Source organism: Ascaphus truei, chromosome 14, assembly GCF_040206685.1.
Source record: "Ascaphus truei isolate aAscTru1 chromosome 14, aAscTru1.hap1, whole genome shotgun sequence".
NCBI lineage: Eukaryota > Metazoa > Chordata > Amphibia > Anura > Ascaphidae > Ascaphus > Ascaphus truei.
In genome coordinates this window covers 32,265,152-32,282,193 of record NC_134496.1, presented here as the reverse complement: position 1 = coordinate 32,282,193, position 17,042 = coordinate 32,265,152, and the positions used below count along the sequence as shown (strand labels likewise).

Here is a 17,042-nt window from a genome sequence, read left to right as displayed (position 1 = left end):
ACAGCCAATCAGAATGGCTTTGCTGCTATTGCCTTTAAGAAAACGTCATGAAATGACACATGGCCGGACTCACATGGTAAGCCAGCCAATCAGAGCGTGGGAACTCCATCCCTACTCTGATTGGTTCAAGTACCATGTGAGTCCGGCCATGTGTCATTTCATGACGTTTTCTTAAAGGCAATAGCAGCAAAGCCATTCTGATTGGCTGTGCTGGCATTGCCTTTAAGTGACGTCATCAATTTTTTTACATCGGCCAAAACACATGGTTTTCACGGCCCAATCAGGGCCGTGGGAACCATATGACGACAAATGTGACGTCATAGGCCTATAAAAGCCTATGTCGTCTCATTTTGAAGGCAGATGCCGAGGAGGACGGACCTCCTCCTGAAGATTGAAGACCAGGGCGTGGCACCGGATGTCAAGAAGACCCCGGAACAAGGTATTGTAATACAGATTCACTAAGAATAAAACTAGTACAACCCTTGATTGTCATGTTTTATTATTTTAATGTTTAATTTGTTTTTTTCTTTTCTTTTATGGGTTCCTGTTCCTGGATCGTGTCGTGGATTGTTTCTTGGATTTCTTCGTGGCTTGCTTCCTGGATTGGTTCCTGCACTTGTTCTTGGATTGGTTCCTGGTTTGGTTCGTGGATTTGTTCCTGGATTGTGTCGTGGATTTGTTCCTGGATGGTGTCGTGGATGGTGTCGTGGATTGGTTCGTGAGTAAGCTGATCAACGGGAGTCGGTGGGGGCAAGTAATGGTAAGTTAAATAAAGAAATGTACTTAATGTAACTGTTTTTTGTGTTGCTTTTTCATGTTTTCATTTTTTATAATGCATATCATTTCTTCCCACTGTATGTATGTCTGTATGTATGTGTACAGATATATATACAGGGTAAGAAATGATAGTGTTGTTAAAGCTTCTAATTCTGTATTGTTAATCATTGTGGCTATGCATTGATGTGTGCTAAATGTATTTTATTTTTAGACAGATGTAAGTTTTGGGCTTCCAGGCCGTACAATAGGATATGGAAAGCCTTGCTTTAGTATATTGTATTTGTTGGTGTACTTTTTTCTATGTTTTGAAGTGGTTCTCTGTTAGGATAGCTTTAGTTCATTGTGTAATTGGTATGGATGGTATTTTAATTGTTTAGGGATGTAATTGATGTGTGGTAATTCATTGATGGTGAGTTTATTGTATTAAATAATATACTTCTTGTGATGTATGGCGATTTGAGTGGCATTATTGTATTGTTAACATTGATTTGCAGCGTGTACATGCAGTTTACATGTTATGCTACATGTATACACTGTAAATGCAATGTTTTATGAGGCATGTGAGCCTACAGATTGAATGATTAAATGGAATTTGGTTAGGCAATTGGTTTTTATTTCACTGAAGATGTTATGCATAACTGTTGTAGGCATTGCAGGATGGCTTCACCCCTTAATTACCTTTCAGGTTAGTACCCGATAAGGTGATTAAGGGGTTCAGTGTTATGTTAATGATATTGAAATGTTGTGGCTATTTCTAATGTTGGCAACGGACCCCAAGGATGATGCTGGCGACGGAGACTTCTTATTGATGAGGTTAGTACAATTTTATTTACATTTTAACGTTATTGAATGTGTTTAATAATGGCCAAATAATGTATTATCCCTATGTGGATAATAGTTATTTGGCACATTATTGTACTGTATGTGCTGGGGGAGGGGGTATTAGGCCCAAGGGTATTTGGTAGGACTCCCCTGTGGGTATTGGGTGAGGGTGGTTGGGGGGCTTTGTGGGGGAGGGTATGTGGGTGATGGTGGCTTAACCCCTTAATAACTGTAGCGGTTAATAACCGCTATGGTGATTAAGGGGTTAGGGGACATTAATTTGGATGTTGTAATTCTTGTGTTTGTTTTGCAGAAGCGGATGGGGCATGGGCAGGATGAAGATGAGGATGGCCTTCATCGTGGCAGTGGGACATGGGTGAGTGCTATATGTATTTAAAGTCTTTATTGTTGTGTAAGTATTGTAAATGGACAACTGCACTATTATCCATTTGTGGATAATAGTCATTCTGCCCATTACTATACTGTATGTTAGGGGGGTATAGGTGTTGTTGGGTATATATATATATATATATATATATATATATATATATATATATATATAATTATTTAATTATTTATTTAATTCGTTATTGTGGTGCTGGGGTGTTTTTTTTTTATTATTGTGGGTAGTGGGGGTGTGTGAAGGGGGCATTAGCCCCAACGGTGGTTGTTTAGGGCTTGCGGGTGGGTAGCGGGAGGCCTTAACCCCTTCAGGACCGTAGCGGTATTAACCGCTACGGTCGTGAAGGGGTTAAGTGCCCTCGCATCCCCCCCGCAAGTCCTAAACTCACACCCAGGGCCAAATACCCCCCTCACCCATCCCCGCTACCCACAATAACGCTGGCACGGTGGGTTAACCCCTTCATTGCCTTAGCGGTTAGCCGCTAAGGTAATGAAGTGGCTTTTAAATGCCTTTTTCCTGCCTCGGATGCATGCCGGGGGGCTCCGGTGCGGGTATCAGCTCCGGAGACCCCCGGCATCAATCACAGGCAGGAAAAAGGGCTGATTTTTCCTAAGTGTCGCCCTTGCCGATGCTTCTCCTTCAGCAAGTTGCCAACTTTAGTTGGCGGGCTGGATTGGCCATAAAATCTCCAATCTGGCCTGCCGATCAGCACCAAAAAGCTGATCGGGGCTTACTGAATTCAGGCGGGAAAAAAAAGTCCCGATAAGTGGCTTATCGGCAGCCGGGTGGCGAAAAAATTTTTTTCGCAAGAAAAGTTGCCGATAATTCCCACTTATCGGGGCTTACTGAATCAGGAGGGCAAAAAACGGCTATAAAATGCCGAAAAAGCCTTATCGGGGCTTACTGCATGAGGCCCTAAGTCTTGCTACGTCTGTTTAATCTCACCACGTGGAGTATAGTTTAATCTATATGGAGTTATACAAGTAAATAGGCCCTCTCCCCCCCCCTCTCTTCCCCCTCTTTCCCCCCTCTCTCCCCTTTCTAGACTGTGGGGGCCTTTCCAATGTATTTTCGTCATACTAATTTTTTTTATGTAACTATCTGTTTCAATACATATTTTTGAATTTCCATATTTTTACAATATTTTTTTCCAATCACATTATTGACTGTACACGATTACTTTTACATCAAATCTATTAATCTATATTATTATTATTATTTATCTAGTCTCTCTCTAGTCCATTTGCTCTATAAATAAACGCACATGCAATTAAGCACTGCATTTAGCTATTCATTATTAATCCTTCTCCTTTTGTGCCATTCACAGTATTGTGCTTTCCAGCGTCAGTTGAATAGCAAAATCCATAAAAATAGATAGATCCAAAATGACATAGGAGAACAGAACTTTCTCAATGGAAAAGCACTCCGGAGGGTGACAATTAGCAATACCTACTGTTCTGTATGTAATGAATGATTTCTTATGGTGTCAGATGTCCCTTCAGAACAGTTCCTGAAGGACTAGTTTCTTTCAATCTAGATGTTAATGAGACGCCAGATGGTGTCCTGTTTGCTTAACACAGCACATATTTTTTGAAACCACATGCTTTCCTTGAACCCAGCAGGAGAGATTTTCTGATTAAACCAAACACTGTTGAGAACTTGACTTAAGTAAAGACATGAAAAGGTGTCTCAGTGGTTATCTGCAGTACTTAAAAGAAACACGATTTGTGTTCCATGCTAATGGGACATTACTGCTAAGCTACAGCGCTGTACGGCATAATAGAGGTTTATAAACGCCCATGTTATTATGTATTTCCATACAACCCTGCCAGCCCGTGAATAGTTTTCTATTCAACATTAAATTCTGAATAGTTTACACTTGCAGTGCTACCTCAGCTAGGCAAAGTGCCTTTTTTCCTTGTACTGCACACTAAATGCTTATGTTTGTACCTTTTTTTTTTCATATTAGACCATGTACTAGTTATATATTTATATACATACTGCTAAAAATATGTTAGCTAATAAGAAGTCAACTGTACTGCCTAGTGTTAGGCTTTCTTATTCTTACACACACACGTACACACACACGCCCATGTACACACACGCCCATGTACACACACACACCCATGTACACACACACGCCCATGTACACACACACGCCCATGTACACACACACACGCCCATGTACACACACACGCCCATGTACACACATGCCCATTTACACACACAGATATACCCAGATACACACACAGACCACACAGAGGCTCATTACAAAGTACTGTATATACAAAACGAAATCCAAAACTAAAAGGGAAGGGGACAGAAGACTCTTGTTAAAGCGTAATGAACACAGAGGAGAGGTGCAGACTTGGCTGCGCTCATAGTGCTGGAGACAGCGACGCAACGTGGCTTCAAAACAATTGTATTGATGCCGTTGTGCGCGCTTATAGTGGACGCGATGGCGATAGAGCGACGGCGCTACCAAAATCCCTGTAGTCACTTGAATTTGATTTTGCAGAGGCAGTCTCCTCATGTGACTGACTGTAAGCCAATCACATAGCCCCTCTGCCTTCTACCTTGCTGCCTTCACTCCCCTGGTTACAACTTTCGCAATGGCGACGGGTGATGTCATCCGTCGCCGGCACGGCCTTAGGCGTAGATGCAGTAGCATATGAGAACAAAAAAAAGACTCATGTTGCTTCAAACTAAGTTAAAACGTAACTTTTACGGTATTTAGAATTAAAATGAATCAGTGAGAATAATGTAAAAGTTAGCTTTTATTATATTTGCAAATAAAAAAAGTTATGAATGAACAGTAATGACAAAATATATACACCCTAATAAGTGAGATCAAATAGGGGACCCCAAAATATAAAATATCCTCAGTACAGTAAAAAGCTCTCTATAACCACTCACAATGTATACGAAGTGGAACATATAGGAGCACTGCAGCTTAATAGGCGAACAGTGGTGATAGAGATGCTAGGGAAACTTGAATCTGCACACTAATAGTAACAGTGTTTTCAGCTTCTACTGTGCAACTCATACGGTGCTGTCAACAGTCCCTTATTGCTTCCCTTTCTTCTATGAGTGGTGAAGAGAGTTTGGAAATGTTGGGACTAGGTTAATAGCGATGAAGATATCAGGAGTGAGAGGATATAGGTAGAAATGGGCTAATCCGCCCGAATTCGTTTCCCAGATTTTCTCGCATTCCCCCCCCCCCCCCCAAATCTGTTTCGTGGTGTAAAATCCGCAGACGAATTTGGTTGGTTTTAAGCTTTGTGGATTCATCAAAAACCGCCATTGGATACAACCCGTGGATGGATTTGTAGAATCCTGTCCGCGGATTCAGCGATTCGTTGGTGGGATCCACAGAGTGTATTGGTAATAATAATAAAATAGCCGCAAAACGCGAATCTTCCTTTTTTGAGATGAATTCGCGGAAATTCGCAGACCAAAGGAACCGGACAATTCGCTGCGGATCCAAATTTGCCACACAACAAAAACCCCATCTCTAGATATAGGTGTAAGAAGCACCCTCTATTGCTGTGCAAAATATATTTCAGAAATTAGAAACAACTGCTAATTGTACTAAAACAATCAAAGATAACAATAATGGAATGTGACAACTCGCCACCGCCACCCTGCCGCTGCCATTTAGCCACTGAGGGACATCTCACCACAGCCATTTAACTGTTGCCGCTAAGGTAAATGCATGAGAATTTATTGGTATTAGGGATTAACTTTATGGGTTTTAAGGGGGTTAGGTTTTTAGGGTATGGGGTTTTTAAGGTAACGTGGTAGGGGTGCGGTTTTTACAGTAATGCCTGGCACCTTTGAATTAGTGCACCAAATACCTAAATAGGTTGGTGTCCCCTGATGTGGATACTTTAATGAATGTTGTACTCAACAATTTGCTGTTACACCTTTATGCAAACCTATAATTGTGACAAAATTCCCCTATCAATTCCTTTTATCATTTCCCCTTGTTCTGTAAATTGTAGCACAGTGGTGAACAGATTTGTATAGTTTTGGGGATTTATGATAAAAGAAGGGAAATTGCAGAGAAGCGAGAGTACAAGCCGATATTATGGTATTCAATACTAGTTAACAATCCCCTGTGTCTCTCTAATTATGTTGGAAAAGGTATACTATCTGAAATCACACGGAGAAGAGAGAGAGTGCGGGAATCCAAGACATTCTTTGCCTCTCGTGCTTCTGCCCGGTGTGGATTGACTTGAAAGTATACTCAGCGTATGACTTAGGCCTTGGAAATGGTCAGCGCTTAGGCGCTGACCCGTGCTGAGGCGCGCTGCTGCTCGGCGCTGAGCCCCTGCAGCCGCAATGAGAGCGGCTTTAGCAGGGGCTCGCGCACGCTTCCGCACGCCTGCGGAAGCGTGTGTCTTAACAAATGTTAAGTTTCTTCACTTGCCGGAGCGCAGGGCCGGTCACGTGAGCGGTTCGCCCAATGAGGGCGAACCAGCTCCGTGACATCACTGTCCCGCCCCCAGACACGCCTATGGATGGCGCGCGCTCTAAGGTCAGGGAAAGCACCGCTTTCCCTGAGCCTCAGCGTGCCTCCGCGCGGCTTCAGTCTCTATGGGCTAAGCCTTCGAGTGGGGGGAGAGTATAAATGTGCAGTATATCTAATGCTGGAGCACTCGTCCGTCACATATGCATCCTCTCTCCTCCGTTCTCATGGGCACAATGTCGGCTATAACCACCAACACGCGTTTCGCCGGGGCAGCCTTCTTCTTGGGTGTGCTCCCTAGCAAAATGTGTGTTGTTCATAGGTTTGTATAGAGGTGTAACAGGAAACTTTTGTGTACAACATTAATTCAATTATCCCCAGCTGCCGCATTATCATTAATTGCCCATCAGTCTATACCAGCCCATTTTAGTATTTGGTGCACTAATTCAAAGGTGTCATACATTACTCTTATTGTTATCATAGATTGTATTAGTACAATTAACTGTAGGTTCTTACCTCTGACATACATCAAATATATATTCTAGTCCCCACATTTCCAAACTCTCTTCACCACTATGTTACGGGGCTGTTGATAGCACTCTATCAGTTGCAGAGTAGAAGTTGAAAATAATGTTACTATTTGTGTGCAGATTCAAGCTTCCCTAGGTTCTCTATTACCACTGTTTGCCTATTAAGCTGCAGTGCATCTATATTTTCCAGTGTTTATACATTGTGACTGGTGATAGAGATCTTTTTACTGTATTAAGGATATTTTGGTGTCCCCTATTGTTATCTCATTTATTAGGGTGTATATATTTTGTCATTGCGGTTGACTTGTATTTTTTACGTGCAAATATACTAAAAGCTAACTTTTACATTCTTATTTTTTCACTGATTTTTCACTAATTTATTTCAATTATAAATACTGTAAAAGTTCATTTGTAACTTGTGTGCAACATATAAGAGGAGTCTTTTTTTCGTTCTGATATACAGAATGAAAACATATAAGCAGTAATAGTTTATTAAATTATAGTTGATGTATGGATAAAGGACCAATCAGATTGGTCGATTTACCACGTGCTAACCTCTCTTCCCAATGACGTCAGCTATTCTAGCACTGGAAGATGGTTTATGGTAGAAGACTGCTTAGGCCAGGCCCCCGCGTCCTGCTGCAGCGCCCTCTATGGCGGGTGCTGCAGGGACAAGAGCCAGCCCCTCAAAGGGACCGGGCCCGCTTGCTGCCTTGCCCGCCGCGTTGTGCGAACAGATTTCCCTGAAGACAAGAAATCTGTGTTCACAACTCGCGACGGAGCGCTGGCCACGCCCCCCAGCGGTTCAGCCAATGAGGGTGAACCTGCCGAGTGACATCGAGGCCGCACCCCTCGCCATATCCCCACCACGCTCCCCCTGTCTTTGCCCCTGCAGCTCACTGTAGACCGGGGATCTCAGCCGTGTGTGCAGCGTCGACACCGGGGCCTCGCCTTAGACATACCCAGTCTTAGCAAGCTCAATACCCAGACCCACAATATTATATGTATATACACTGGCGACACACTTTATTCGAGCTTGGCTAGTCCCACGAATTCGGGTATACCCGGGTGTATTGAGGTTTGTGACTGTTTTCTGCCCGAGTGCATTGAGTTATTTTCCGGCAGGGATTGAAGCATTTTATTCCCGCTGGCTGCAATACTGCACAGTACATATATATATACTGCATTACAATTCATGAATTTATGCCATCTGGTAGACACGCGAAGCATTGCAGCCTATTAAATCCTAATCATTATCATTTAACAGATCAGCCGCCCGTCAGCCAGGCATGAACCCAGGCTGGGAAGGTAAATGCAACGGGGCTTGTCAGAGGTGAGGAGCGGCGCATTCCAGGTATCTGCCAGGTACATACCGGGTATTTGCTCGAATAAAGTGTGTCGGTGCAGTACAGTACTGTATTCATTTGTTGGTGTGCTACTGGGAAAGTAAAATATGCAGTGTAGGACATGCTGATAGGGTCACCTTGGCGTGGTTGAAGGCTTGACATTTTTGGACAACGTACTGAACTAAATGATCCGTACTTATGAGAAGAACAAACATAGAAAAAATTAATGGTTATGAACTAAATCATTTGTCACAATGAATGTGCATTGGGGTTTATTTGTTTACTGCAGAAGACTGCTTAGGCAATATGTCTCTGTATGTGCTTCTTACCTCCCCCAGACAGAGAGATCATTCATTAAATACTCTCCCTATTTCCTCCTTTATAATGAAAATACCTAACCTATTCAATATTGTTCAAATGTTTTATAGCACAATATATATTCAAAAATATGTATATGTGTGTAAAAAAAATTGAAACCTGTAATTTCAGGGCAGATATTAAACACTCAGCCTAGTTTGTTTGTCTGACAAACACTTGAGCTTGTGAGTACTGTTTGAGCTGACCTAAGGTGCCGTTTGTTTAAAGAACAGTTGGATGAAGTGGGAGTTAAAATCCAGGAGTTAAACAAAGGGGGATTGAAACAGGGTAGTTAGATAAGATAATTAATGTGTTGTAAGCAGCGATACACTCCTCTGCCACTCCTTACATCTCAAACCTAATTTCTCGCTATATACCTGCCAGAATATTGCATTCTGTTCAAGGATGTGTTTTGTCTGCCCCTTTTGTGTCTAACGCTAGGTCCCCAGTACATGCTGCAGCACGCGTGGCTTCCCTCCCTTTACATGACGTCACATACAAAAAAAAAAGAGGCACATGGTTATCCCAGCCAATCAGATGGCGTGGGAACCATTTGCCACTCAAATGTGACGTCACAGGCTCTATAAAAGCCTGTGCAGCCTCATTTGATGCCAAGAAGCTGAGGAGTGAAGATCTCCTCCCCAATAGGATTACGAAGAAGAAGAAGAACCCCCAAATGGATTACAATTAACAGATGAAGATAAAGAAAGAAGAAAAGGACTTTGGACTTTACCTGTGGGCCATTGCTGTTTTGGATCGTGGATTTGTTCGAGAGCTTGGTGAGACCACGGAAATCGCAGGGTGAAGACATCTAAAGGTAAGAAAAAACATTGTATGTATGTTATTTTTCTTTTACAAGTTTTTTCATTGGATTTTATTGTAATTTTTTTTTGCCCCTTGATTACCAATGTATTTATGTATGCCCCTTTAAGGTTATACATACATACAGTGCAAGCAATGCATATTTTTGGCAAATGCTTACTTTTAAATGTATTTTTGTTCTTTGCTTTTAAATATTTATGCTATTTATTTTGTGTTTTGATTTTGAATTATGTTGTTTTTTGTTGTGTTTACAATTGTTTATTTCTGTATTTGTTTTTGTGTTTGCTTTTTAATAGTGGTTTATTTTTGGTATTTTGATTTTAAATGATGGTGTTTATTTAAAGCTTTATTTTATTTGTTGATGGTTTTGTTTTGGTGGTTTAATTGTTAATTCTGGAGTTTATTTGGTATTTGCTTAATTGATTGCTGGTAATTTTGTTGTGTTTATTGTTGTTTATTTTTGTGATTGTTTTGATTGCATTGGATATTGTTGGAGTTTGTTTATTTTTTAGGTTGACCATTGACTGCCATAGTGTTAAATCATATCCATATTATATGGGCATGATGTATCCACTGTGCCAATCAATTGGTTTATAGGCATTTGTAATGTGTATAGTTTTCTATGCAATGTGTTTTATTTGGGGCCTGTTTTTTTAATCTTCACCATTTATCACTATAGTGGTAAATCATGTCCATATTATATGAGCATGATGTACCCACTGTACCAATGAATGGGTGGAGGGTGGGGGTAGTTGCCTGGGGAGGGTGGTTAGGCCTCCAGGGTGGGTAGTGGGGGAGGGTGGGTTAACCCCTTAATTACTATAGCGGTTACTAACCGCTAAGTTGATGAAGGGGTTAGGGGCCATTAGATTGTATTGTTATTGTATTATTTCTGGCAACGGAGTACATGGATGGTGATGGTGATGGTGATGAGGAAGGCCTTCATCATGGCAGGCTGGCATTATTTCTGCTGTTTAATGTTTTATTTTAAATGGGCAAATGCACTATTATCCATATATGTAGTAATTTTGCCCATTACTGTACTGTATGTGTTAGGGGGGAGGGGAGGGGAGGGAGGGGGGTGTATTTATTTCAAAGTATTGGACAATTTTTTGGGGGGTGTAACAGGGGAGTTATCCCTGTTCAGGTAATGTGCCTCTAATCCAGCAGTGTGGTGGTTAACTGCTGGTAGTCAATTAACAAACACCACCTGCCTGATTAGATTGCTTAGAAAAGCCTGTCTTTTGAGACAGGAAGGGAGACTCCTTAGCTCACCCCTGAGCTGAACTTGGAGACAGAGCAGAGATTGTTCCTAAATCTCACACAACTTGTGAGACTGACATGGGGACAGTTGTCTTGAGCATTTCAGAAGAAACGGCAGTGCTGCTTTCAAGACACAGGGGAAACTTCTAAACGTGAACGCTGACACACCCTGAGGAAAAGGGAACAACCAGGGATAGAGAAGATTTTCCCTCCAAACCCCTACAAACAGATAAGACTTTCATTTACAAAACTTTTTATATCTGTTCATTTCATGCTATATGTTTGGGGCTGGGAGACATGCTTATCTAAAGGGAGTGATGGATTGCATAGTATTTCAGTAGAAATACTCCCAAGTGAATAGAAGCTTTGTTTACCCCTTGTTTGGATGGTTTCCTGATATTAAGGAAACAGGCGCAATAAAAGCCTTATTTAATTTCACTATAACCAGTCTCCCTTGCATACCTCTGTGAGCGTCCGCCTACAGGGGGGCACAGGATTGGTACCACAGGCCAGCGGGGACCCCTGGACACCCGCAGGGACCAACCCAGGGCCCCCGAACACCCGCGGAAACCACACGAGGACCCCCAGATACCCGCGGGGACCACCAAGGAACCACCCAAGGGCCCCCTGGACATCTGCAGGAACCACCCGAGGACCCCCAGACACCAGCTGGGACCCCTGTGGGGCCCCTGGACACCCACGGGGACCACCTGGAGGCCCACGGACACCTGCAGGGACCACCCGAGGGCCCACAGACACCCACGGGGACCACCGGCCTTTTGTATTAATGCTGTGCAAAAAAATTAATTTTTTGCATGTCTCCATCTCTTTTGCGCCAGCCTTTAGCTGGTGAAAAGAAATGGTGAGCTTTTATAGTACGAATCAGTTATCACTGCTTTGTGAATAGCGCTTACTGGCAAAAAACGGCGTGCTTTGATTTTTATAGATCTCAGCTGTTTTGGATTCTTTTGAGCCAAAGAACATCACTAAGTCTAACAGGAGAGCAGATCAGATTTTCTAGTTCTACCCATCGTTTGTCGGACAGGTATGAGTGCCAACTGATTAGTTTCCCTAGTTGGGCCACTTGATAGTACTTTGGTAAGTTTGAGAGAGCAAGGCCTCTTTCCAAATTGGAATTATAGAGAATACTCTTCTGGACTCTGCGGCATCTATTTTGCAAAATCGTAATATTTTATTTTGTAGATTGTCTAGATCTGACTGGCAAATCTTGATTGGGAGGGTCTGGAAAAGCTAGAGAAGTCTGTAGGAAGGACATTCATTTTTATAGCAGCTATTCTTCCAAACCACGAGATTCTATATGGGTTCCAGGTGATCACGTCTTTCATTATCTGATCTAAAGGGGGCTTAAAATGTGTGGAATACAGTTGTAGCATCATAACACATTGTGTAATCTGTATAAAACTCAGCAAAAATCCTGCTTCAACAAATTGCACTTACAAGATGACAACGGAGGAGGACGCGGGACGTTACTCTGTAGGGCTAGAGACCCCCAAGTGCCGGTGTTTGAGATCTCTCACTTGGAAACAGCTGCACCTGGACTGCGCAACAGAAACCACCCTACACAAGACACCTGGGACCGCTGTGGAGAGCACTCTGCCCTTGGACTGTGTCCCCCTCTCTCACCTCAGCCTGGACAAAGCCGAGGCCCAAAGGTAAAACTTACCTCACATTGAAGTTGTGTTTTATGGCTAGTAAAGGGGCTTAGCCCTCCAACCCTCAGATAGATCGGTGGTAGTAAGTCCTCCACATGGAGTGAGGTATGTTTATTTTGATGCTCCCTTTTTGCTGAAACATAAGCTGTATTTTTTGTTGTATAAAACGTTGGCTAATAAAAGCCTATTTGATTTCACCCTAAAAATATGTCTCTCTTAAAACCTCTGAACACATCTCTTACACAGCTATTCTATGTTTAGATACATTCTCCATTCATTAAGGACCTGGTAGAGTCTTATGTTGTGGAAGCTGCAAGAACCTTATAGGATTTATAGAGGATTTCTTACTTTGACTTTATTTTTTCGGGACTTATACATTTGTACTGTTGTTTCTGGTTTAATACATCTGACTTTGTGCCGTTTCATAATTCCTGTGCCACGAGGTCTACACAATTTGTGTCTGGGTGAAAGAAAGAGAACTAGAGACAAAGATCCCTATTCAATATGCTATAAAGTAGCTTACCATCATTGGAGTATAGTTAACCCCTGTTCAAAATAACGGGACCAAAATATTTTCCAGCGCAGGGATACATCTAAACAGCATATTGAATAGAGAACAGAGAGAGGGCTATACATGAAACAGTGACAATGGCATTTCTGTGTGAAAATAAAGGAAGGAGGGAAAGGGGGCAGAGAGCATAGAGATGTAGAGATGGGGGGGGGGAGAAATCAGTAGTAATGGAAGGGAGAGGGTGGTGGATGGAGATAAGGGAGGGGTGAGGGAGCATTATGCAAAGTAGTTCAATATAATGTGCATAATGACATTCGTGGACATAGGAAATATTTGGTGGTTCTCTCCAAGATATTAAGAGAGCTAAAGAGATAGGAAGTTTGCTATAATGGATCAACCCCCCCTCCATTCTACGTTATGATGATTAGTATTTCATAACTTTTTCCCGATGACACAAGGTTACGCTTCAGATATTTTAAGAATGCCCTTTATAATGCACATGCAAGACTTTGTTTTTGATCTCACAGTGGGTTGTTTAACAATAATAATAGTCATTACTTTTCAGCAATGGAATGATCACACGTGCATATAGGAGAGAGTGACTGGGACACAGAGGGGCTGTAATTTTTCTTTCCATCAATCTAATTTTAATTACATCCTATAAATTGGAGTTCGCAGTCAATTTAATGGCCTGGGGAAATGGACAAAACAAGGTTATGAAAGGACAGCCTTGGATTGCATTTAAATATGACACTTTTCTATTAGTGCCTAAATCCACCAGAAGTTGAGGCTTAACCCTTTGAGTACCAGAGTGGATGAGGCGCCAGGTTGGCCCAGCCTCTCCGACACATCGAGATCACGTGACAGCACTTTCCTTCATTCAAAACACCATAAGCCCACCCCTGTCGTAAATCGGCTTCTTGCTTGACATTTTTACGACTTAGAAAAAAAAAACTCCTTTTAAAAGCCATTTAAAATCTTGACTGATATATAAATGCCCTCATAACTTAATTTCTCTAATACTTAGACAGACGTCATCTTGATGGTTGCGTCTCTGTACTCCACATACACGCCTGCATATAAAATGTCACAGCCTAATGTCTATTTTCGCAGGAGAAATAGTTAATTGTCTTGGGCACCTCTTACCCATGCAGTGTGTGTGGTACGATCTGATTAATCTTATTGCCACAACGCCAAATATGTACCTGTTAGTATCCAGAATAGATGGCGTCACATGAGATCCTCTTTTTTAATAAAGTCCTTCAACATAGTGGTGACTTGTTTGTCACCTACCCCTGTGCATCACAGAGAGATCTCAGGAATGTTAGTTTTCTTTGAGGCAGAAAGCCCAGGATCTGGTGATCTTCACATTTAACTTTTAGTGGGCCATCAGTAATAGCTCCCCTCCCCCCACCCCCTATATTAAGCCCTCTTTGTAGATCAGCACAGACCCAGGAAAAGTCTAGACCTGTCATAAACCAATTACCCAGTAGTTTTAAGACAACCAGTCATCACATTAACCCCTGAAGCACCAGATTGATTAAAATACTTCATATCTCATGATATTATCATGACACATATACTGTATTCTCTATGTCCTTTTGTTGATGCAGTGCAGGAGTGGCCAACTCCAATCTTGAGCCACTGATTGAGCCACCTGTGCTGAAGCAGGGATATCCTGAAAACCTGACCTGTTGGTGGCCCTTGAGGACTGGAGTGGGGACACCCCTGATGTAAAGGTGCACACAAACAATATTTGCAAGTACAGTTCAATGTGTAAATAATAGAATACAATCTTCCGAAACACAACAATCCTAAGAGAAAGAGGCAATAAGTCCCGTCTGCTGCCACAATATGTCCTTCTGTCTCCTGTTTCCATGTTAACTGGTATCTACTTAACTGACTGCAAGAGACAGTTATGAATTACTGTATGTCTGAATCCTAGCAGATGGCTTACTGGAGAATTCAGTGACCGCCCCAGCAGACAGTATGTCGTAAATTATTGAACAAGCATTTGCCTGATCATCTGCTGCGCTTGCATAAGAATAGGATTTTGCATACAGTATTGTAAATTGATTATATTTAAAAAAAAAAATACTTGTACACTCGTATGCAAAAACCTATATGCACGAGAAGGTACAAAACATTGCAAGTATGTATATTTTGTCATCCTTTTCCTGCTAATACATGGTTGTCCCAACTGGCATTGAAAGGCTTAATGGTGCGCCCTGCCATTTACAGCTGCTGAATGATAAGTAATGCACCTGAGGCTCTTTATTCACTGACACAGATACTCACGCTCATACACACAGTCACACAGTCACACAGTCACAACGATACACACACCGACACTGGTACAGATATAGTGCTATACACACACACACACACACACTGACACTGATACACACACAGACCCATTGATATACAGACAGGACCGCCGACAGGGGGGGAGCACCAGGACAGGTGTCCCGGGCCCGATGGTTGCAGGGGGCTTGACCAGCCAGCGCTGCAAAAAAAAAACCCCATCCCCTAAAATAAATATTAAAAAAAAATTTGCCCCCCCAAATACATATACCCCCCCCCTAAATACATATATAAAAAAACAAATAAATAAAAAAAACACCCCCCAAATATCTCATTGCTGCCAGGACCGGCTCTCCCCCAGCTGCGGGCCTCCCGCAATGACTGTCCCACGCCGAGCTTCTGACGTCAGCACGTGCCGGTCCTCTGACGTCGGCACTCACCAGAAGCAAGTTGATCTCAGCTTCTGCTGAACACCGGCATGAGAGGGAGGCCTGGCGTGCGCCAGCGTCAGACAGTCAGTGAGGGAGGCCAACAGCTGGGGGAGAGCCAGGCCTGTCTGCAATGAGAGGACCGGCAACCGGGCCAAGCCAAGCCAGAGGTTGGGCCCAACTTTCAGCGCTGGCACGCCGGGCCCCCCGCAGCCACCGGGTCTGGGGAGTTTGTATGTATTTTGGGGATGTGTATGTATTTGGAGGGGTTGTATGTATTTGGTGATTGGGTGGTTGTATGTATTTGGGGGGTGGGAGGGTTGTATGTATTTGGGGGGTGGGGGGTTGTATGTATGTGGGGAGGGGAGTTGTATTATTTGGGGAGTGGGGGAGGGGTCTGTATGTATTGGGAGTGGGGATGGGGTCCGTATTTGGAGGGTGGGGGGTTGTATGTATTTGATGGGTGGGAGAGGGTTGTATGTATTTGGGGGGCGGGGTTGTATGTATTTGGGAGGTGGGGGTTGTATGTATTTGGATGGTGGCCGGTTTGTATGGGTTGGGGGCGTTTGAATGTATTTGGGTTGGTGTATGTATTTGGGGGATTTGTATGTATTGGGGAGTTTGTATGTATTTATGGGGGGTTGTATGTATTAATGGGGGGTTGTATATATTTGGGGAGTTGTATGTATTTGGGGGGATGGGGGTTGTATGTATTTGGAGGACTGGGGGGTTGTATGTACTTGGAGGGTTGGGGGGTTGTATGTATGTGGGAAGGGGGGTTGTATGTATTTGGGGGGTTGGGGGTTGTATGTATTTGGAGAGTGGGGGGTTTGTATGTATTTGGGGGGGCTTGTATGTATTTTAGTAGTGGGGGGTTTGTATGTATTTGGGGGGTTGTATGTATTTGGGGAGACAAAAAGACCCAATGCAACATCCAAATGACAAAGTATAACGTTAAATACTTATCTGTTTGTCTTCTCATAAGTATGAGTCATTTAGTTAAACTCTTTGGCCAAAGCGTTATAATCCTGCAGCCACAGCAAGGCACGTCTCCTTTGCAGGTTCTAACACGGTGACAATTTTATTTTACCTCTGTACTTGAGGGAGATACAGTGTGTATATACGGTTTAGATATGTACATACATACATACATACATACATACATACATACATACATACATACACACAAACACACACACACACACGTACGTATGTATACACACAGATTGCAGTAAGTAAGTTACTATATATATATATAGTATATATATATAATGTGTGTGCCGAAGTTGCTTTAATAAACTTTGTATTTTTGGATATGCTAGAGTGCTTATTTTG

The 17,042-nt window shown here is 42.6% G+C and overlaps 1 long non-coding RNA gene across 2 annotated transcripts in view; it reads right to left on the bottom strand.

Moving 5' to 3' along the window:
- The window catches only part of LOC142465398 (uncharacterized), a 45,065-nt gene that overhangs the window by 16,875 nt on the left and 11,148 nt on the right, over nucleotides 1-17,042 (bottom strand). For both annotated transcript variants that reach the window (XR_012787868.1, XR_012787869.1), the window contains exon 3: nucleotides 9,440-9,517. This is a non-coding gene — a long non-coding RNA (uncharacterized LOC142465398). The remainder of the gene's footprint in view (nucleotides 1-9,439; nucleotides 9,518-17,042) is intronic.